The sequence below is a fragment of the Peromyscus maniculatus genome, chromosome 7, assembly GCF_049852395.1.
Source record: "Peromyscus maniculatus bairdii isolate BWxNUB_F1_BW_parent chromosome 7, HU_Pman_BW_mat_3.1, whole genome shotgun sequence".
Taxonomy (NCBI): domain Eukaryota; kingdom Metazoa; phylum Chordata; class Mammalia; order Rodentia; family Cricetidae; genus Peromyscus; species Peromyscus maniculatus.
The window spans coordinates 22,489,740-22,512,095 of NC_134858.1; the positions used below are offsets into that span (position 1 = coordinate 22,489,740).

Below are 22,356 nucleotides of genomic sequence, written 5' to 3' on the forward strand. Positions count from 1 at the left end.
TGATGTTCTCGTAGCTTCATCTTCAAAGTCTCCTTGGTTTCTTTTCCTGTTGCTATGATAAAGTACCCTACCAAAGCAACTGAGGGGAAAGGATTTATTCCAGCTCATAGTTCACAGTCCGTCATGACAGGAAAATAAAGACAGAATGAGCCTGGGGTAGCAGGTCATACTGTGATCACAATCAGAAAAGAAAGAGAAGCATGCATGCTGCTCCACTCACACAATCCAGGATCCCAGCCAGGGAATGATGCCACCTCACCCACAGTAGGTGGGTTTGCAGTTAGTGCAATCAAGATAGTCAGGCATGCTCAGAGGCCTGTCTCCCAAGTGGCTGTAGGTCCTGTCAAACTATCAGGCGGGGTGGTGGTGGCTCACGCCTTTAATCCCAGAACTTGGGAGGCAGAGGCAGGTGGATCTTTGTGAGTTCAAGGCCAGCCTGGTCTACAGAGCAAGATCCAGGAAAGGCGCAATGCTACACAGAGAAACCCTGTCTCGAAAAAACCAAAAATAAATAAATAAAATAATAAAATAAAACTAACCATCACATATCCCTTCCCTTCAGTATTCTAGAAGAGCTTGGCAATTTCTGCTATGGTACATTCTTTAAATACTCCGTATAAGTCACCAGAGGCATCTTAGCTTTCATGAAAAGGTTAATTACAAATTCACAGCTATCAAATTACAATTCTTCTTGAATGACATTTGATGGTTTTTGTCTTCAAAAAACTTATTTGCCCCAGTGACTCATAGTTCTTCTGTCCAAGCCAGGTATGGTGGCCCAGGCCTCTGTCCTAGCACAGAAGGAGAAGGATCACAAGTCTGAGTCCAATTTTTCATGATGAGTTTCAGGCCAACTTAGTGAGGACATGTTCTGAAAACAAAATCTGAATGCGGCCAGTCACCTACACTGTGTTCAGAGACAACTCCCTTCCAGCTGTGACTGGCAGATGGTTCTGACGGACTTCATTGCTGGGAGCAGAACCCGGGGCCTCGCTGGTGAGTTACCACCCAGCCTCGGGTGAACATTGTGAACTCTTACCCATCTGCCCTAGTTACGTTTATGTTGCTGTGATTAAAGCACCAAAACGCATATGTGTGTGTGTATGTGTGTGTGTGTGTGTGTGTATGTGTGTGTATATATATGTGTGTGTATATATATGTGTGTATATATATGTGTGTGTGTATATATATGTGTGTGTGTGTATATATGCGTGTGTGTGTATATATGTGTGTGTGTATGTGTGTGTGTGTATATGTGTGTGTATGTGTGTGTATATATATATATGCGCGTGTGCGTATATGTGTGTGTATATATGTGTGTATATATGTGTGTATGTGTGTGTATGTGTGTGTATATATATATATGTGTGTGTGTATATATACGTGTGTGTATATATGTGTGTGTGTATGTGTGTGTTTATATACATACGTGTGTGTGTATATATGTGTGTGTGTATATATATGTGTGTGTATATATATGTGTGTATGTATATGTGTGTGTGTATATGTGTGTGTATGTGTGTGTGTATGTGTATGTATATATATATATGCGTGTGTGTATATATATATGTGTGTGTATATGTGTGTGTATGTGTGTGTATATATATATGTATGTGTATATATGTGTGTGTATGTGTGTGTGTTTATATATGTGTATAGATATGTGTATATATGTGTGTGTATATATGTATGTGTGTATATATGTGCTTGTATGTGTGTGTGTATGTGTGTATATATATGTGTGTATATGTGTATATATGTGTGTGTATATATATATATGCCTCATTCAAGTTATTGGAATTGTAAGTATGCTGATTATTGTGTTATATGATAATATTCCCTTATTACTCTTCGTCTTAGCCTCTTGTCTTTTTGCTGTAATAAAATACTCTGACAAAAGCAACTTACAGACAAAGGGTCTTTCCATCTCGATATAACCCAGACAATCCCCCACATGCGTACCATGGACCAGTGGTTCTTGACCTTCCCTAATGCTGTGACCCTTTAATACAGTTCCTCATATTGTGGTGACCCCAACCATAGAATTATTTTCATTGCCACTTCAAAGCTGTAATTTTCTACTGTTATGAATTGTAATGTAAATATCTGTGTTTTCTGATGGTCTTAGGTGATCCCTATGAAAGGATCACTCAACCCCCAAAGGGTCACAACCCACAAGTTGAAAATCACTATCATAGACCAACCTGTTCTGGACAATACTTCATGTAGGTCTTATAAATTAGAGATTGTGCAGACTCACCAGTGGTGTTGTTCCCTTAATAATGCTTAATAATGTGGATTGTGTTTTCTTTCTGTTCAGTTTGACTGGAGGAGTGCCAATTTTATTAATCTCTGCATTGATGTTCCACTGTTTTTCTCCCCCTCTTTTTTTTCCCCACAAATAAGACTTATTATTTGTCACTATTAAAAATCTGGATTTCAAACAGAATCTTGGACTGGTAGTTCATATCCATCAGCTCATTCATTTTCAGCTCCTGTCTCATCACCAGTAATTTTTCCAGATCTACCACCTTCACCATGGAGCTCCATTGGGTTTCTTCAGTATTTTTACTTTTCTAATGAAGACATCGTAAAGAGGATAAATAGACTGGCAAATCTTTTCTATGTCTATGTTGTCTGGAATCAATTTATTAACCATTTCCTTCAAGTCATTTGTTTGTACTTCTCAAGTCATAATTTCTATCATCTTCTTCTGGATCTGGCAGATTTACTGGTGCTATACATAGGAGGTCTTGTGGACCTGGTTGTTCCATTTTTTATTTCTTTCTTTCTTTCTTTCTTTCTTTATTTATTTATTTATTTATTTATTTATTTATTTATTTATTTATTTATTTATTTTTAGTGAAACTAACACAGATATGATAATATTGGTAATATGGTAAATAGACAGAGCAAATAACCATCAGTTGTCTTGACATCAACGTGAGCTTCAATCATGGTCTGCCACTTTTTGACCATGGAACACATTTTGTCCCAGGTAAGATCCAAGCCATGGAAGTTAGTCAGACAGTTTTTGCCCTGAACTGCCTCAGTAATTGGCTTGAATTTTTTAAATGCAACTTTGTCATTCTGTAGATAAGCAAGGCTTGCTTCAAACACATGACCCTTGAGGCCATTAGATGCAATTTTGGTTCCTTGAGTCCTTGTGATTAGTATTTTTCCAACGTTTCTAACATTGAACACAGCCGAAGCTTTCACATCATGTGAATCTTTCTTCAAAAAATGGATCAACCACTTTCTTCTTGGCTCCCTTCTTGCCGCCGTTCATCAGGCACTTGTTCTTGCCAGCTACCATGGTGCTGCTGAGAGCTCTAATGTTTTTCCTTCTACTTTGAATCCGATTTGTTCTTCTTTTCCTAGTTTCTTTGATTGAAGATGTGGGTCATTGGCCTTAGACATCTCTTCATTTCTGATGAAGACTATACTACTCGGTAGTGTTTTAACAGCATCCCACATGTTTCCCTTTTCCGTCAGTCCAAAATATTTTCTAACTCTCTCGATGTTTTCATCATGTATACCTGCTATACAGTTACAGTCTTTAAGGACTTGTCAAGATATCTTCATGTTAATGATTTCTCATACTGTTCCTTTATTGTCAGAGGCAGATTTCACAAGACTCACAAATCTTTTACTTTATTGAGCCTCGCTTTACAGATCTCAGTTACCATGGTAACTGTTCTGTGTCATACAGAAGATGTATTTCACTACTGTAGAAGGGGGTGCTTTCTAAATATAAACTGGGTCAGGCTGGTTAATAGAGTTGTTCAATTACTCTGACTCCTCGTTTTTTGCCTACTTACTCAATCAACTATTGAGAGAGGGGCATTGAAACTTCCAACTCTGCTTGGTTGGTTGTCTGTTTCCCTTGTAGTCCTTGCCAGATCCGGAGTTCTGATATTGGATGAATAAACAGGTATAATAGAGCGTGCTTCTGAGAACGAGCTGACATTTTGTCCCAGTCAACCCTACTTTGATGTTAATACGGCTACTCTAGTTTTCCTCTTTTTCTTTGTTTATTTTTTTCTTTTTGAGACAAGGTTTTATGTAATCAACCCACAATGTCCTAGAACTCCCAAACCACCTTCCTCTGCTTCCTACCTGCTGGAACTTGAGGCTTGTGCCATCTTGCCCACCTAGCTTGGTCTTCTTTCAGTGTTAACCTGTTACACTTGTTTTCTATTATTTTACTTTCAACTCATCCCTTTATGACTTCACATGTTTTTGTGAGCGTCAGTCCAAAGCAAGAGCCTCTGCCTTTGGATGAGGGTGCTTAGCATGCATGCAGAGATGCTCCTGGCTGGCCAAGGGTGGCTTCTTTGGTCTGCTGCTTTGCTGTTTTTGTTTGTTTGATGTTTGTTTATTTATTGTCTGTTGTCTGCTGCTCTTCTGCTCCTGTTTATTCTCAGCTGTTCTTTACCCTTTTCTTCTTTCCCTTAAAGTCACAGCTTCATAGTCCCTCTGATTTCCTTTTCTTGTTTAGCATTTAAAGCTTCCTTCTGTTATTTTACTGACTGTCTCCACATTTATGGTAAATATTTAATTTGTCACAATCTTTCTTGAAGTGAAGAGCAGAAGAATCTTACTAGTCCCCAGCACCTAAAAAACTTGCAGCTATATATTTAATTTACCCCTTCGAGGTTTATCTCCGTCTTTTAAAAACTGTATGTTTCATAAATTCCATTCTATACTTTATGTCTCTTAAAGATTTAAATGATATGTAAACTTTTGGTTATATTAGTTGGAAATACTTTGCAATTTCCATGTCCTTTGCATTTCTGCCAGTCTTCGTTTCATCCTGGAGATCCAGAATGGGACCTAGCACAATCACTTCAGCCTGAAGAACTTCCTTTCTATCTAAACAGCAACTTGATGGTGATGAAGTTGTCAGCTTTCATGTGTCTGGAAGACAAGCTTTATTTTTCTTTTTCTTTTAAGGAGTCATTTTGGTGGCTGTTATAACTCTAGCTGACAGACATTTCCCCTCAGTTCTTCTAAGACAGTGCCTTACTCACAAGAAGTCAGTCACTGTTGTCATCGTCCTTAGCTCTGCTCCTCTGATGTAATGTCTGTAATCCCCCCAGCGCTCCCATTGTTTCCTTTCGTCATTGATATCCAGCCATTTGATTATGATGTAACTCTCACCCTTTCCTCACGATTCTTGAGCCCGGCCTTGTTGGACCTTTTGGATTGTGTGTTTAATTGGTGTTAAATTTGGGAAGACTGCATCTCTTTCCCCATCCTCTGTGACCTTCCATGGTGTCTGGTTACACATAGATAGTGCCTCTCGAAGGTCTTTTTGTTTTCCAAGTTGTCTCTTTGCTCTCTTTCACTTTGGATAGTTTCTGTCATTCTGTCCTCAGTTTCACACATCTTGTCATCGGCAGTATCTAGTCTGCCCTTAGTCCCACTCAGTCTATACTTGACTTTGTAAATAGTCACTTTCACTCTCAGAATTTGATTAGATCTTTTCATCTTCCGCACGTCTAACTTTCTTCATATATGAAATATAGTCATGACAACGATCTGATTATCTTTGTTGATTATAATAGCTACATGATTTTTGCAATATTTTCAGCTAATTTGTCCTCATGGTCAGACGTATTCTTTCATCTATTTACACACCTGGTCCCTTTCCTTCTGCACTGGTGTTTAGACTTGGCCTAGACACCAGGCATTCTGAACTGATCTTGCCAGGTATTGCATATCCTCATATTCCCGGACATACTCTGAAACTTTGCTGTGGGATTTGATTATATTAGTTGGAAATACTTTGCAATTTTTCTTCCAAAGCTGTATCAGGTAGGACTGTACCTAATCAAGGGCTGTTTTTCCCTTCATTCACAAAAACAAATCCTTCAGGAACTTTGCCTGTTGTCCTGTCAAGCAGAACTCCTCCCCGGTGTGAATACTACTATTGTTCATCCCTTCTGCTTCCTCCCCATTCTGGAAATCCCTTCACATTATTTGTGCTTAGCAACTTTCCAAACGCCCGAGAAAAAACTCTTTCTAGATCTCTGAGTTTCTTTTCCTTAAACCTTCATGTCTCCCTCTCCCTCAGCTATCCTCTGAAGTCTCCATCATAGGACTCTTCCGCTCTGACTCCTCAAGAATCCTCCCTTTCTCTCTCCCCATGCCATGGTCTGAACACTCTAAAGAGCGTTGCACTGAGCATCACTCCCTCTCTTTATTGCTTTATCTTCCATGACTATGCTGCCTTTTGTTGCTTCAGTCCCAGTGTCATTTAAAAAATGTTTTCTGTGCTTTGTCTGTTTCTGGCCCTTGCTGCACAGCTCTTCTGGGAGCAGTGTTCCTCATGATGCCCTCCTAAGAACCTCAAAACCCAGGAGGACTCCGAGATCAACTCAGTCACAGCTTCCGGGGTGAAGCACTGGCCTCAGTAACTGGCAGAACTTCCCCGGTAATTCCAACAAGAAGGCAAGATTAGGAATGCCTGGGAAGAAACTTTTCACCAAGTACTCTTCTCTAAGTTTTGAACTCTTGATGTATATATTATTTATTCAAAAATAATTATGAAGTATAAAAACATCATGTGACTCAGCTTACCTGTGGCAGCACAGAAAAGAACTGATGTCCAACACTAGCATTTCTGGGAGTTATTATAATGAATTAATAAAATAATAATCATCATATCAGCTTTTATATCAACATAAAAGACACAGGAGGCTGCATGTTACATTGGAAATGCCATAAACTTAAATGCCAGTCATTGGCTGGATGAATGAATCCATGAGGTGATGGCCTACCTACAACACTTTCAATCCTTGCTTTATTACTTCCCTAACCTGTCTTTGTTTGTAAATTGGAGAACTAAATATTTGCCTCACAGGTTCAGTCACGTGTTCAAGCAAATAAACATACAAATGCGAGCACACACATATATGTGCATATATATAGAATCATTACCATGAACAATATAGTATAGAAATTGTGGAGTTATTAGTAAATAAAATATAAAAATATCTGCCTCTTGAAGGAGGAGGATGAAAAGAGAGAGAGGAGGGAGTGGAGGGAAAGAGAGGAGAGAGAAATGTGGTATATATATTCATGGTAGTATAGCATGCCGTCATGAGGGGAAATGACATCCTGCCTGTTTTCAGCAAAACGATGGAACTAGAGGACATGATGTTAAGTGACATCTTGGCTATGGAGACACAAGTGCTGTGAGCTCTTTCATGTGTGGCAGTAAACAGAAGAAAAAGGATCTGACGGAAGGTGGTAACGATTAGAGGTTGGGAAGTAGGAGCACAGGATGGTAAATAATAGAGAACTGGATTTAATCTGTGTGTGGAGGCGGGGGTCTGTGTGTATGTGTTATGCATGTATTCAAACACAACACTGAAGCCAGCTTAATATAGATAATTAGTACATGTTAATAAAAAATAATAAACAGGATGGTTTTAACATCCTGTTATATAATAATAACAGGATGTCATTACAGACAGCACTCTGGTACTGTTGAAACTAGCAGCCTCCAGAGCTAATAACACTTATTAAGGCCTCAACATACTGTAATATCAGAACGGAACTCTTCTTAGGGTAAGTTAGGTCACTAAGAAGAAAGTCCGAACAACCCCATCACGAAATGGCAATCAAAAAATACAACAAAATTGTCTTTTAAGTTTGTGTCATGAGTCATAACGTTCATATTTAAAATAAAATTTTAAAGAATTGGGTCATTATTTGTACATAAGGGAAAGAACCTGCTTAAATAGCGTAGATAAACACTCCTTTTAAATAATCATAAGGAAATACAGCAGTATATTTATAAAGTATATTCCTTTTACCACGACTTTCTTGTGTAGGCATTTAAATTCCAAAAATGCGTGTAGTGTTTGCCTCTTCAAAAGTGCCTTTATAGAGCATCATTCAAGCATCTTTACATTCACAAAAGAAAGCTCATTTTCCAAATGACACGATGAATCACTGCCTTGTGAAACATTTTGCTTTTCTATAAAAAGTACATTACATTCATTGTGTCCTTGCTAGATCGCCGCTATCATTACTTATGCTATTCCCTGGGAGTGGGGAAAAAAGGGATTTTATCGGAGTGGTTTACTTGTGTCAGGCCTGGAAGTGAACTGAAAGCAATGGCAGTTCTTATAGAAAGGATGGTCTAATTGCATTACTGCCTTTTAAGTGATTGAACACAGCGGTGCATATCAGAGCCATCTCCTCAGAGATGCCGCAAAGGGTAGACAGCCCATGCTCTTTACTTCACAGCAACTCCCTGTATGCGCAGAAAGAAAGAAGCGAAGACTCCGCTTAGCCTGAGAAGCCATGGAAGGGTTTCTAAGACATTGTCCCATGAAGAATGTAGAGTTCAGCTATGGGGATAAATGATTCACTTAGTATACACTTTGTGATGCCCGGTTCTGCGGCATCACAGTGCGAGACTGGCCTTGGAGGCTGCTGTGGATGAAGTGTTTCTAGGATCTAATGGTAACCCCGTCTGAGCAGAGGATGGCGTCAATGCTGTAGGTGGTCTTCAGTGGGTCGCTTCTGACTGCTCTGTAACTGTCAGTTCTGGGACAATTGTTAGAGACACAAGCAGACAGGAGACAGTAAAACAGAGAGGATAGGGGTGGTGCTTCCGTCCTCCCTGCACAGTGTTCACAAGACAGAAACCATTCCAAAATTCATTCAGAGTCTCAGCATGCAAAGCCTGCACACCCTGCTGGAAGCGGAAACGGTTTCCTTTCTTCGTTCTTGGAACTAAAATGTTTATGTCTCAATGCTCAAAACCCCAAACCTTCCTTTTCTCCTCACATTCTTCTTTGCTTACTGCCTTTCTAAACACCCTTTCTGTCAGCTTAAGGATTATTTGCATGACCCTCTCCTTAATTAGCTTACTGGAAAACAAGACGGAGGACAGTGCCTCCTTCTGGAGGCTTCAGTGCGCAATGCTTCTAAGACACTTGAACACCTCCTCAAAACAGACTGTCAGCTCTGCCCTAGGGCTTCAGCGGTCTGGGGTGTGACCTGAGCATGTAGGCTATTTCCATGTGGTACAGATGTCAACGGCTGGAGGCCCCACATGGGGAGCCACTGCTCTGGGCAGCCTTCAGGAGTGCATTTGCCCCAGTGTGCCTGCTTAACCTGGAGCCCAACTTGGCAGCTTGTCCCTGTAGGGTTGAATACACATTATTTCACTATTCTACAGCTCCATCTTAACACCACTAAAATAAAGACTTCAATGTGATCTCATTCTTAATGCCATTATTTGATTGTGCAGATTAATACAATCTTCGTTGGTACCTGACACAAGGGTATTCAATAAACATGTATAGATTAAAAAACTAAGTTGGATGCCAAGGCTGTGTTCTAACAAGCAAACTTATTTTAGATGAAACCGACACTTCAGGTCCCTACAGCTTTCCATGCCTTGCTTTTCCTATAATTCATAAGTCAGAAAGAAAATTAAGTAAAAAGCAAATGTCATTTCAATTTCATTCTTTCTCTTTTAAAGTTAGGCCTGCCTCCTCTCCAAGAACAAACAAACAGCAAATCAAAACACTTGTGTTTAGAAAGAAAATGTCAAACACATTAAAATCAATCTAATTTATAGGAAACAAAACATTTAAATTTTTCTTTTTCATTAATTTGTCCCTTATTTCATGTCTCATTATGTCTTTATAAATAATTCCTTGTTACAATATTTTACTAAAGATTTATGCAGATATGTTGTAAATTATAATACATCAATATCTGTACATTCCACAAAGTATTTAATAAATGAAAACTTTGGGATAATACAATTTGATATATATTATAAACCATTAATTTTAATTTAAGAACTGAAATATATTATGTAATCCATTTTGGAAAAACAAATAAATCTAAACTCATCTTTTAAAAAGCTTTTAGACCTGATTTTTATTTATTTGACTAAATCCTACTGGATTTTATTTTCCTTAGTAATATGTATTTCTAGTTTTGTATTATCACTAACAACTTAAATAAGTAAATAAACCACTGAAAAGCACATAAGATGTGTTGTTTCAAAAAAAAAAAAAAAAAAAAGGATATGTTGTTTGTTTCCTAAAACCCCTGGCTCTGACTAGAAATCTCTTAGGCAAAATTCAAAGAACTCAGTCCATAAATGCATCCTGGCAAACTGTGAGGCATCCTTTACTGCAGACATTGCAGGCATTGCACCATTAGTTTTGCAAAATAGATTTGTAAATACAACCGAAATACAGAAGAAAGACTGAGGGACTTAGCACACAAAGTTACAAACCACAAAAATGTTATTTGCCAGGCTCGGGTTGCTTTTGTTTTCTCCCAGCCACGGTAGGTTCCCTCCTTTAAACCAGGAAGTGGACAATAGTGCCTCAGCCCACTGGCTTTCTTTCAAGGGCTAAGGAAGGTAAGAGAATTAATTCTGCTGTCTGCTTGCCGAACAACTGTTGGGCTGAATTGGTAAGTGCACAGCACACATGGCCTCTTCAGAAGCCCTGAGTGGAGGCGTCCTCTCCTCCTCAGAGCTCGACAGCACAGGGGAGAAAGCACACACGCGCAACCGAGAAGGATGAAGCCAAAGATGAGCTCAGGGCACACAACGGTGCTACAGAAAGTCTCAGCTGCGGGGGAAATGACCATATGTCTAAAGTAAAACGACTGTCATGTCTAAAGCAGCAGGCAGAAGGGGATTGCTTTCAAGGACATGACTCTAGTGCAGGACAGCCAGAGAGGCTCCTGAGTGCGGCATCCATTCCATTCCATCCTCCCACTGAGCTCCCTTGAAATGGCTCACATGCCAGAGAATGGGATGAGCTCCACGAAGGGAAGGGATCTTCCTAATCCTCACGTTGTATTTTCCCCACAACTGTCCTCCCTCCTCTAAAGCTGTCAGCCACACTTTCAGCAACGCGAAGAAGAGAACTGGGGAATGCACTAGAACTTAGTGTAGGGAGAGTCTTGGGCTGCCTTCAAAGGACGGCTCATCCTAAGGAACCTAGTGCACGAAGGAATGGCAGAAGAAGGTTTAGACTGGTACTACCCCTCCCCATGTTGCGTCATCGATGGGTAAAAGACACAGAGGTGCAACAGGTGAAGAGAGTCCCAGTCTGAAAATCCTGCCCGCAGATCAGGGAGAAATGGCAGCAGAGGAAAAGAGGGACTTTCTAATTATTTAATGATGTAGGAGTGTTTTTACACCTGCTTCCTTCCATACCAATTGGTATTTCTTCCGTATCAATTCTTCAAAGGCCCTTCAAGTTCCCTCACATGCCCTCCTCCATGGTGCTCTGCTAGACCAGAGGACTTGAGGCTGGGTTCTTCCCAAAGAAAAGATGTTCGTCTGTCTTGTGGTTTTAAAGTTAAGCATCCAAGAAAGATCATGCTCACTTTTCTAGGGCCAAGATCAGATGCATCTGGTGGAAGCCCTCCTGCTGTGTCTTAACTTGGCAGAGGACATCAAGTGACAGTATCGAGTGCTAGTGGCAAGGGTACACCCACAGGTAAGAGAGGCCGTAAGGTGGTAAAGAAAGCAAGAGGACACACCAAGGAAGACAGGCTTGGTTTGGACCACTCACTCTTGAGGTAGATAATCAAATCTTTCCAGAACAAGAACTCATACCCCAAGGGGGAGAAAAGCATCAGTCCCTCTTGATGGCCTAGTACTCCGTGACCTCTCAAAGACACCACTTCCCAGCACAGCCACATGGGAGATAAAGTCGCATAGCAAACCATATATAACCATAGCAAAGCTATTTTCCAGCTATTCATAATAACTGAGGCACAAGACTGGAAAACAGGCCAAAATAACACAGGTTTTCAAAATGTTTAAGAGGTCTTGCAGGTGCACACCTCCACATTGTCACTTTCTTGTTGTCATCCTCATCCCACCCTCGTCATCCTCATCCCACCCTCATCATCCTCATCCTGTCCTTGTCATCTTCTGGCCAAAGCCACGAGTGCTAAAACAACCCTAATAACATCTTCACTGCCAATGTAAAAACCAAAAAACAAAAAAAAAGGAAGCTAACAGATATCTGCAACCATCACTACCTGGACTTCAGAACACAGCAAGCCTTTTCATTTAACCCAGAAGACTGGAAAGTCAAGCCTGGAGTGATGGCACATGTCTATATTGCCAATATGCAGAAGGTTGGGGTGGGAAGATGGAGTTGAAGAATACTGTAATATGATCCTGTCTCAAAAAGGGGGTGAAGAGAAAAGAAAAAAAGGTCACCTGAAGGAAGTACAATTTCTTGGTGGACAGTCACTTTGCTGTCACTGTTCCCAGCCCCTTAAAACCATACTAGAGAGCTAATATGTTTTCCTGTGGGTCCTACGGTCTCCACCACATGTACTCAACTCTGGGGTTGTAGCAGAGAAGAAGCTACATTCAATGTGTAAGCTAAAAACATGACTGTGTTCCAACAAAAATTACTGTACCTCACTGAGCTTGTGTCCAAACCTCACATTCAGAAGTTTTATTCAATGTACAGGAGCTTTCTAATCATTTTCTGAGGCTCTCGGTATGGCTTTTAAAGCAACATGGTAATATAAGCTTATGTATTCAATTTCCTGACCCACTTACACAGCTAGAGAAGCACAGAAAACAAAGGAGAGTACCTACTGTACACTTGCACATTTCAGTCACAAGTAAGAAGGGAGATGGGGAGACACACCCATGTGTGTGTGTGTGTGTGTGTGTGTGTGTGTGTGTGTGTGTATTACATATATACATACTGCGAATGTAATCTATGAATACCACAAATGTGATTAATATCATGAGTGTAATTAATGAATATCATGAGTGTAATTTAAAAAAAAAAAAAAAAAGAGGAATGCTACCTGGGAACTACAAACCAGTTCATCTAAACTCCAGCTTAGACTAGTTGGTGGGAAGCAGGTTCCACACTCCTGAAAAGAGTAAGAAAAGACAGCAAGAAACTCTCAGATCACAGTGCACTTGGTACCCTGAAGGGTGCCATCCCTGACCCAGATCTTGACTATCTCTAGGGAAGGGTGCATGCTCACTTAGCTGGGAGTGATTGGAGCTTAGCCCAGATGAGCTCTGCTGCCAAGGCAGACAGGGGAGCTACATGAATACAAAGGCTGCTTCCACCTATGGGATCCATTTCACTATACCACACAGAATTAAAATTTCCACATTGCTGAAGTGACAATGAACTGATTACCCATCTTCAGTTTCAGTTTGAAGAGCTAACCAGATGTCACATGATTTTACAAAAAATCCATCCTGTTTTCTAATAATAAGCAAACATTTTATGCTATAGATGTGTTTGAAAGGGGGATATTATAATATATTGAACAATGAAGAGAAGGAAAGTTACTAATAAAATATAACAAAATTCCTTTTGAAACAGTTTGGCTACAAACAATAGGAAGATATAGTTTAAAATCTCTAGTTTGTACTTTGGAATTTTGACATTTAATAAAATTAGGTGAGTAAAACAGGAGTTAAGATCTATAAAATGGAAACATTTTGAACTTGTTAAAATATTTGGAAATAATAAAATAGTAATTGTCGCATTTTATAGACACTCAGTAGAAACTGTCAACAGAATACTAGGTGTACCAGACAGCAGAATCAATAAACTATAAGACTGATAAATTCACCCCAAGAGTCAGAACGGAGAGTTGAGGAGACAGGAGTAGGGTGAAGACTCCGGGATGCTGTGGATGCATAGCAGGAGTGTTAGAAGGTCTGACTGGAGCCATTAATGGGCAAGGATGAAAAGCAGCAACAGTGAGGAGAAATGAGAAAGCAAGAATAAACTTTTTCTGAGCTTAATTAAGATTTCCTATCAACACAAAACATTAATCTTATGATGGGTGATATCACTCTGTATGCTGTGAATATGTGTTGCTCTGATTGGTTGATAAATAAAATGCTGATTGGCCAGTAGCCAGGCAGAAAGTATAGGTAGAATAAGCAGACAAGAAGCATTCTGGGAAGAGGAAGGCTGAGTGAGCAGACACCAACCCGCCGTCCAGGGAGCAGCATGTAATGCACACAGGTAAAGCCATGGAACATGTGATAACATATAGAGAACAGAAATGGGCTGAGTTTAAGTGCAAGAGCTAGTCAGTGGTAGGCCCGAGCTAATGGCCAAGCAGTTTTAATTAATATAAGCCTCTGTGCGTTTACTTGGGTCTGAGTGGCTGCAGACTGGGCAGGACACAGGAAAACTTTTAGATACAAATGGTGCCCAACGTAGGGCAAGGACTTCCACCCAAAACCTGAGAAAGTTTTTTTGTTTTTGTTTTTGTTTTTTTAAAAAAGGGTTCTAAAATGGAGCCAAGAGCAGCTTCCTAGTTGTGTCTCCCAGGAAAGCTGATACAGAGACACCACAGCCTGCAGGCTTGAGCTACACTATGGCAGGTTCACAGTGGTATGTGAGCTTGAGTGCAGCATGGCGTATTTCTGCTGCTACACAGTGGCATCTCCAAACCACACAGTGTAGTGACAGATTTAGCTTTTGCTAGTACAGGGGAAAAAAAAGTTTTCTGGGTTATACACTGCTAGATGGAAGCATAGACCCATTTAAAAAAAAACGTAGGCTCACAAATATAGGATAGATAGAAAATTTTTTCTTTAATTTTGCAAAATACAAATAGACTACATATTGTAACTGTAATTTTTGCTTGATGACTGTTTTGTTATATGTAATTTTACTAGGTTAAAGTTAAAACCTTCCTTTTGTTTAGAAAGGAAAGGAAAAGTGCTGAGAGAATGTCTTTCTGTATGCTGTGAATATATGTTGTTATGATTGGTTGATAAATACAGCTGTTTGGCCTATGGCAAGGCAGCTTAGAGGCAGGCAGAATATTCAAACATATAGAGAGGAAGGAGGGAGACAGAGCAAGGGAGATGCCAGCAAGCCGCTCAAGGAGCAACATGTAAAGGGAGGCAGGTAAAGCCATGGAACATGTGGAAATACATAGATTAATAGCTATGGGATAATTTAAGATATAGAGCTAGCTAGCTAAAAGCTTGAGCCATGGCCACACACTTATAATTAATATAAGCCTCTGTGTGTTCACTTGGGGGACATGAATGAGAGAGATTTGTCCTGACCACTGACAGGGACACAAGAAATCTTCCGGCTACAATCTTGTTTAAATGCTAACAAAAAGTCTACAATGGACATGTATCTAGTAGTGTTTGAATTTTAAAGTTAAAGAAACTACTTCAGAAACATATTATATAGAAAGAAATGGGCAAGCTCTCTATATAAAAAAATGTAAGTTTGGCACTAGCTTTTATCCCATTATCTACAAAAGCTAAATGACATACTGTTGTGTAGCAATTTCCTCTGAGACAAAACATTTCACCCTGGAAGGACGCTCATTAAGACACAAGATGCTGTTAATCACCCTGTCTTACAGGGAAGCTCTATAAAACCCAGGAAGTAAACAATTCAAACACTTCAGGAAGTCCCTGAAGCTAACCAGATGCACCAAGATCCTCCCTCCCCATATAAGACTGTAAGGACTGCTGGGAGAGGCTCTCAGATAAACCAAGCAGCTTAAAGGAGGCAGAGATTCAGCCCATGCTGAGGTGGGAATTTCATGATGCAGCTGTCATTGAATCATTATAAGTAACCTATAAGTAACCCCTCACTCACTCCTGTAAGTAACGCCAATAAAATTGACTGGTTCAGCAATTTGGACTTTGTTTATATCCAAGTTTTGTCATCAGTTCTCATCTAAGATAAGCAGTCATTTGTTCATGTCTCTCCATGAACCGTCTCACACAGCACACACGTAAAGGGAAGATTGAAAGAGTTCCAAGGAAAAGACCATGACCTTCATCAAGGTCAGGTTCATACATAACAGACATACTAGAACTCCTATTATGTCTTGGATTTTTAAATGGCCCCAAAGGCTGATGTAATAAAGGTTTGACCGCCCCCCCCAACTACTGTTGTTATTGGAAGTTTAATAGTTCATAAGGATCCTGTTCTCATAAATGGATAGTCCATTGAGGAGTTTCTAGCTGAATGGGTTACTATGGTGAGGCCTCACTAAAGGAAGTAGGTCACTAGGGCACTGCTTTTGAAAAGTATACCTTGCCCTCCTCCTTCATGAAAACCAAGAGGCATGGGGTGAAGAGCCTCCTCTACCACAGATTCCCACAGCTATGACATTCTACTTTATCTGTGATCCAAAGTGACGTAGCCTGACAACCATGGTCTGAAATTGTGAACTAAAAATTAATCCCCATCCACACAAGTGTTCTTGGATACTTTGTCACAGAAACATGAATTAATAACACAGTTCACGAAGAAGAGGATATCCATGGCCTTCGAACCATTCATTGTATGTTTGCTAGCAACTGAGCGTCAAATGAATCCAATTCCAGGAGCCGGAAAGACGGTGGAAGAAATAAGTATGAGAAGAGTTAAGACTGAAAAGATTGCGGTTAATGTGTTGTAAAAGCAAGGAAGGCAAAAAAGGCACAGGAATGAAAGCTCCTCACCTGACATCTCACCTCACAGCCCTCACCTGACAGCCCTCACCTGACAGCCCTCACCTGACATCTCACCTGACATCTCACCTGACAGCCCTCACCTGACATCTCACCTCATAGCCCTCACCTGACATCTCACCTCACAGCCCTCACCTGACATCTCACCTGACAGCCCTGCCCTTGAACATCCTGTGGCTGGGTTCAACAACTCTTATGTGACCACCTTCATAACTCTTCCAACTCTGCCTTCACTTTCATCAAGGTTCTCTTGAGTCCTGATAAGATATTACCCCTTCCTTATCCACTCTCTCACTCCAGTATCATTGTGTGAAGTGTAATGTGTGACCTGAATGTCTGTGATATTGTTCATCAAGGTTAGAATAAAGAGTTTGTACTTCTCCAATAAGTGAACTCAAGACTCTGGTGAGTTAAAGCCTAAGAAATGATGGAGCTTGTGAATTTATTGGTGATAAGTCCTGACTATGGAAAGACAAACAGTCTATCTACATTGCTGGCATAGCTTGCTCAGCCAACCTTGGTTTCTGACAAACTAAATGGGCTTTATGCTCAGCTGTCACAAATCATGTGAATAATGACTGTGTATCAATCTCACTCAGCTTTATTTGTCACATCTATAAAATAGAGATAAGCTTCCTAGTAAGTGACTGTTTTGAAGAGTAATAGAAATTCAAATTGCTAGTATGTAACTCACTGCTTAGCACAAGTGGAGTGATCCTGTTACAGTACTAACAAACTAACAAAGTTAAACAGTAACAAAGTAACATAGCAACACAGAGTGAAGCAAGCAGCTGTCCTACACAGGACACAGACTAACAGCTGGCCTACACAGGACACAGACTAACAGCTGGCCTACACAGGACACAGAATAACAGCTGTCCTACACAGGACACAGACTAACAGCTGTCCTACACAGGACACAGACTAACAGCTGTCCCACACAGGACACAGACTAACAGCTGGCCTACACAGGACACAGACTAACAGCTGGCCTACACAGGACACAGACTCTGTAACAGCTGTCCCACACAGGACATAGACTCTGTAACAGCTGGCCTACACAGGACACAGACTCTGTAACAGCTGTCCCACACAGGACACAGACTCTGTAACAGCTGTCCCACACAGGACACAGACTAACAGCTGGCCTACACAGGACACAGACTAACAGCTGGCCTACACAGGACACAGACTAACAGCTGGCCTACACAGGACACAGACTAACAGCTGGCCTACACAGGACACAGAATAACAGCTGGCCTACACAGGACACAGAATAACAGCTGGCCTACACAGGACACAGAATAACAGCTGGCCTACACAGGACACAGACTAACAGCTGTCCCACACAGGACACAGGAACAGCTGTCCTACACAGGACACAGACTAACAGCTGTCCTACACAGGACACAGACTCTAACAGCTGGCCTACACAGGACACAGACTAACAGCTGGCCTACACAGGACACAGACTAACAGCTGGCCTACACAGGACACAGACTCTAACAGCTGGCCTACACAGGACACAGACTCTAACAGCTGGCCTACACAGGACACAGACTCAGCTCAGAGAAGCACCATACATATCAGCTGTCACTGACTTACAGAGGTCTAACAAAGAGAAAGCAAAGACAGTCACACATTTTCCAGACATACGGAATGATATTTTTTAAGGACACTTCATCAACAGGACAACTTGACAGCAATACTTGAGTGTTAATAATACTCTAGGTTCTGAAGACATTAGAAACACAATACAAAGGCTTACATCATTCAGACATGAAGGCAGTAAGTACAGTGTTGGTAGAAGGGAAGGGTGGAGGGTGTTAGCCTGGGCACGCTGGAAGAAAGACAAGAGGCCAGAGTGTCTACAGCAAATGGGCAAGAGAGGGACAGCGCACTCACTGGGACACTGGATAGAACTCTCTGGACCTTCGATGAGTAACTAGAGAACTGTGCACAGGGGTGAGGCAACCTAGCTTCCTGTCACTGATAAAGTCCTTCCAATTGCTCTGTTGAAAACAGACAGAAGGACAGAAAGGGTGGAAGCAAACATATCAGATAGAATATTAATGTAATAATCTAGGAAAAGGAGGATCGTGGCTCCATCTGTGTGGTGGTAAGCAGGATGGCAGGTGGTTGGGGCTCTGTGATGTATTCTGAATGATTAAGTGATAAGAGTCATCAACTGTTTGAAGACAGAAAAAGAGGAGTCAGAGAGACACCACCCCCCGAGTTGTTTGGCCAGAGCATGGGGAAGATTCAGTCATGGCTGATTCAGGAGCAGTGAGGGGAGAGCAGTGTGCAGGCCGGTGGTAGCACATTCAGTTTTAGGTGTGTGAAATCTGAGGTGCTTTCAGCAGAGAGGGAAAAAGAAAAGCAATAGCCAGTTAAATGTGTAAATCTGGAGGGAACCAAACAAGCTCTGTAGAGTTGGCCTCGATCTGGGACAGACCTCCCGGGAAGCATGTGGCGTCTCAGAAGGAAAGATGGAATATCTAAGGTCTGTATCACATCGCTGCTACAGAGGAGACAATGAGGACGGAGCAGGAGGGAGGTAGAGAAAGAAGAGCCCACAGGTCTAATAAGAAACCAGAAGAGGGAGAGGTTGTGGAAGCCCAGGAAGGGAATGGACAGATGTGCTGGATTTGCTGATGTGCAAGCAGGCTGAGGACTGGAAGCTGGGCTGGCAGTTGGTGGGTCACAGGCAAGCAGGCAAAGGTGGACAGTGGGGGAGTAGGAGTGTGGGGCAGTAGGAGTGAGTGAACCTCCACAAGACAGGGCACAAGAAAGGGAAGGAAAGAATTGAAGAAAGTATATGCAATTCTAAGAAGTCAAAAAAGGAACAACAACAACAAAAAAAAAAAAAAAACTAGGCAATGAAATCAGGAGATGGTTATTTTTGTCTTAAAGAAATGTCAGGATGTTTGTATGTTAAAGAAAGAGAGGAGAGTATGTTCCTACCATGACTTCTCCTAAAAATCAAAGGACATCCGAAGGAAATATTAAAAGAGGGTACACGCATGGCTAGAAGAAGTTGAAGTCAAGGCAAAGGCCCCAAATGAGACCAAGTCCATCTGTGGTTAGCTATAACTTGTGGAACAAAATAAGAATTTTGATAAAGAAGTGATCGCCTCAAAAAAATACTGCATCTGGTATTTGTGCCAGCCTGATAAACTATTCAAATAAACGGTTATTCCTTTTCTATTTAAACTAAATCCAAAAACAAAAGGAAAGGAAACATTATATTTCCATTGAGCAAATTGAATCTGATAGTGATAATGAAGAAAATCTGAAAGAGCCAAAGAAAGAGGAACAAAGTCTTACCTTATTTATTTATTTATTTTGCATTTTTTTCTTTTTAAATATTTATTTATTATGTACTCAGTATTCTGACTGCATGTTTTGCCTGCAGGCCAGAAGAGGGCACTAGATCTCATCATAGATGGTTGTGAGCTACCATGTGGTTGCTGGGAGTTGAACTCGGGCCCTCTAGAAGAGCAGTCAGTGCTCTTAACCACTGAGCCATCTCTCCAGCCCCAAAGTCTTACCTTATTAACAAAAAGTCTTAAATAAAATATAAATAACTAAAGTCTGACAATATATTTCCAAAGAAACATAAAATCCAAATGGGAATTATTCCAGAAATAAGATGATGGTTCAACAGGTGATATGAGAATAATAAACCATATTATTGTGTAAAAGTGGAAAAATAATTTTAATTCAACTCAACAGATTCTAAAAAGAACATTGAATATAAACTCAATCAGTGTTGGCTGAACAGGAACTTCTCACTCGGTCATTGGTGCTCACTGGGTTTGGGTAATAAGGAACACCCATCTGAAGCACAGCCAACAGAAATTACACACAGGAAGACCCAGAAGCAGTCCAAATGAAGGACGGGAAGAAAAGAATGCCAGGGATTTTATTTGTCAACAATATACTTTAGTCATTGTCATAAAGAAAGAGACTGATTTAAATGCATAACTATCAAAGATAAAATTATTATCTCTTATAGACTATGCAGCAATCTAATTGGAAAACCAACAAATATTAGAATCTATTAAACTAACTTTTGTGTTCACTACAGTGTCAAAACACAAAAGATATGAGGAATTCGATCATTTTTCATAAACAAGACAAGTCAGCTTTCTAATTTAAAATTCTACTTGCCACAGCAAACCATATCTCATGAAAACTCTGCAGTATAGTACTTTCTAGTGGAATGGAATGCTAGCTAGCCACATATGTAATTCTATAATAGTCTAGGGTCACATAAATAAGCAATAAAATAGATTTTATTTAATCCAATAACCCAAATTATTTTAAAAGCTAATGAATATTGTGAACTATTAACAAGATCTTTTCATTTTGTTTACTAAGGCTTTAAAGTGAAGTTCGGATGGATGGGGGAGGGGTTCTTTTACTTTTGTTTCTAAATTCAGGATTGGAATAGCCTCCCTTCAAATTTTCACTAGCTACCCTGAACCAGTACCTGTTGCACTGAATGTTGCAGCTTCATAGAGCCAAGTATGTGTCTAAGAAAACAAATGTGGGATTTGAAAACCTGAAAATACCAAAATGCCTTCCAGTGTAAGAGGACATTTTATTAAACAAGTAAACATGAGTAGTCCTGAAAGGAACTTCTTATACTATAAACACATCAATTCTCTCCTAAAAACTTGTATATAAGTTCAACAGAAATAAAAACAAAATCCCTCTGGCATTTTGGGGGGAAGATTAGCCAAATGCTTCTGAAGACTGGATGCAGATGCATCATAAAGCATCAAGAAAGTTTGACAACAAGAAGAAAAAAGAGATTTGACATCTCAGACTTAGAGTGTTTGCAAACGTTATCAATTTATGCAAAGGACAAAAGCAACAACTTGAAAGACTGCAAGACATAGTGTAGATAAGAATTAGGTAAACTGTTATCTTACATCTGTCAGGATGGCTAAGATCAAAAACACTGATGACAGCTTATGTTGGAGAGGATACGGAGTAAGGGGAACACTCCTCCACTGTTGTTGGGAGTACAAACTTGTACAGTCACTTTGGAAATTAATATGGCAGTTTCTCAGAAAATTGTGAAAGAAAGAAAAATTGGGAATCTACCTCAAGACCTAGCTATACCAATTTTGGGCATATAACCAAAAGATGCTCAATCATATCATAAGGACATATGCTTAACTTTGTCTGGACACTTGCTCAACTATGTCCATAGCAGTACTGTTCATAATAACCAGAGCCTGGAAACAACCTACATGCCCATCAACTGAAGAATTGATAAGAAAAATGTGGTACATTTATACAATGGAGTATTATTACTCAGCTGTAAAACAAAACAAACAAAACAAAACAAAACAAACAAACAAACAAAAAAACCCAATGACCTGGATGGGACAGAGAAACCCTGTCTCAAAAAAAGAAATAAATAAATAAATAAATAAATAAATAAAGAAAGAAAGAAAGAAAGAAAGAAAGAAAGAAAGAAAGAAAGAAAGAAAGAAAAGAGAGAGATAGCATTTTCTTCCTGGCATTGTTCATAATGGGAAAAATATAAGAACCCTGAACAACTAAAAGTGTGATAGAAAATGAAAAAAATAAAATAATTGTTAAAAAATTATAAGGTAGATATATCTATAGGAAAATGGTTAAAAATGGTATTTGGTGACTAATGCCCTCATAGCGAAGAACCCAGGAAAATGCGCAGGTATGGAAGTCGGCCGTCCCTTTCGTGTTCCTTCCTGCCTTATCCACATTTTGTTTGTCTCCACAGTTGAGCAGTAACTTTTTGTCAAAGGAAAGAGGCTAGCAAAAGCCCTTAATTGTGAAGAAAATATCCTAAA

General features: G+C 40.1%; 1 protein-coding gene and 1 pseudogene across 3 annotated transcripts in view; both read right to left on the minus strand.

Annotated features, from left to right (window-relative positions):
• The window catches only part of Tbx20 (T-box transcription factor 20), a 56,975-nt gene that overhangs the window by 8,926 nt on the left and 25,693 nt on the right, over positions 1 to 22,356 (minus strand). The gene's annotated exons all lie outside the window — the stretch shown is intronic.
• On the minus strand, positions 1,765 to 12,678 carry LOC121830771 (small ribosomal subunit protein eS1-like; annotated as a pseudogene). Its single transcript, XR_013052656.1, has 2 exons — positions 2,876 to 12,678; positions 1,765 to 2,783 (listed from the first exon to the last, which is right to left on the minus strand). The product of XR_013052656.1 is annotated as a small ribosomal subunit protein eS1-like (transcript).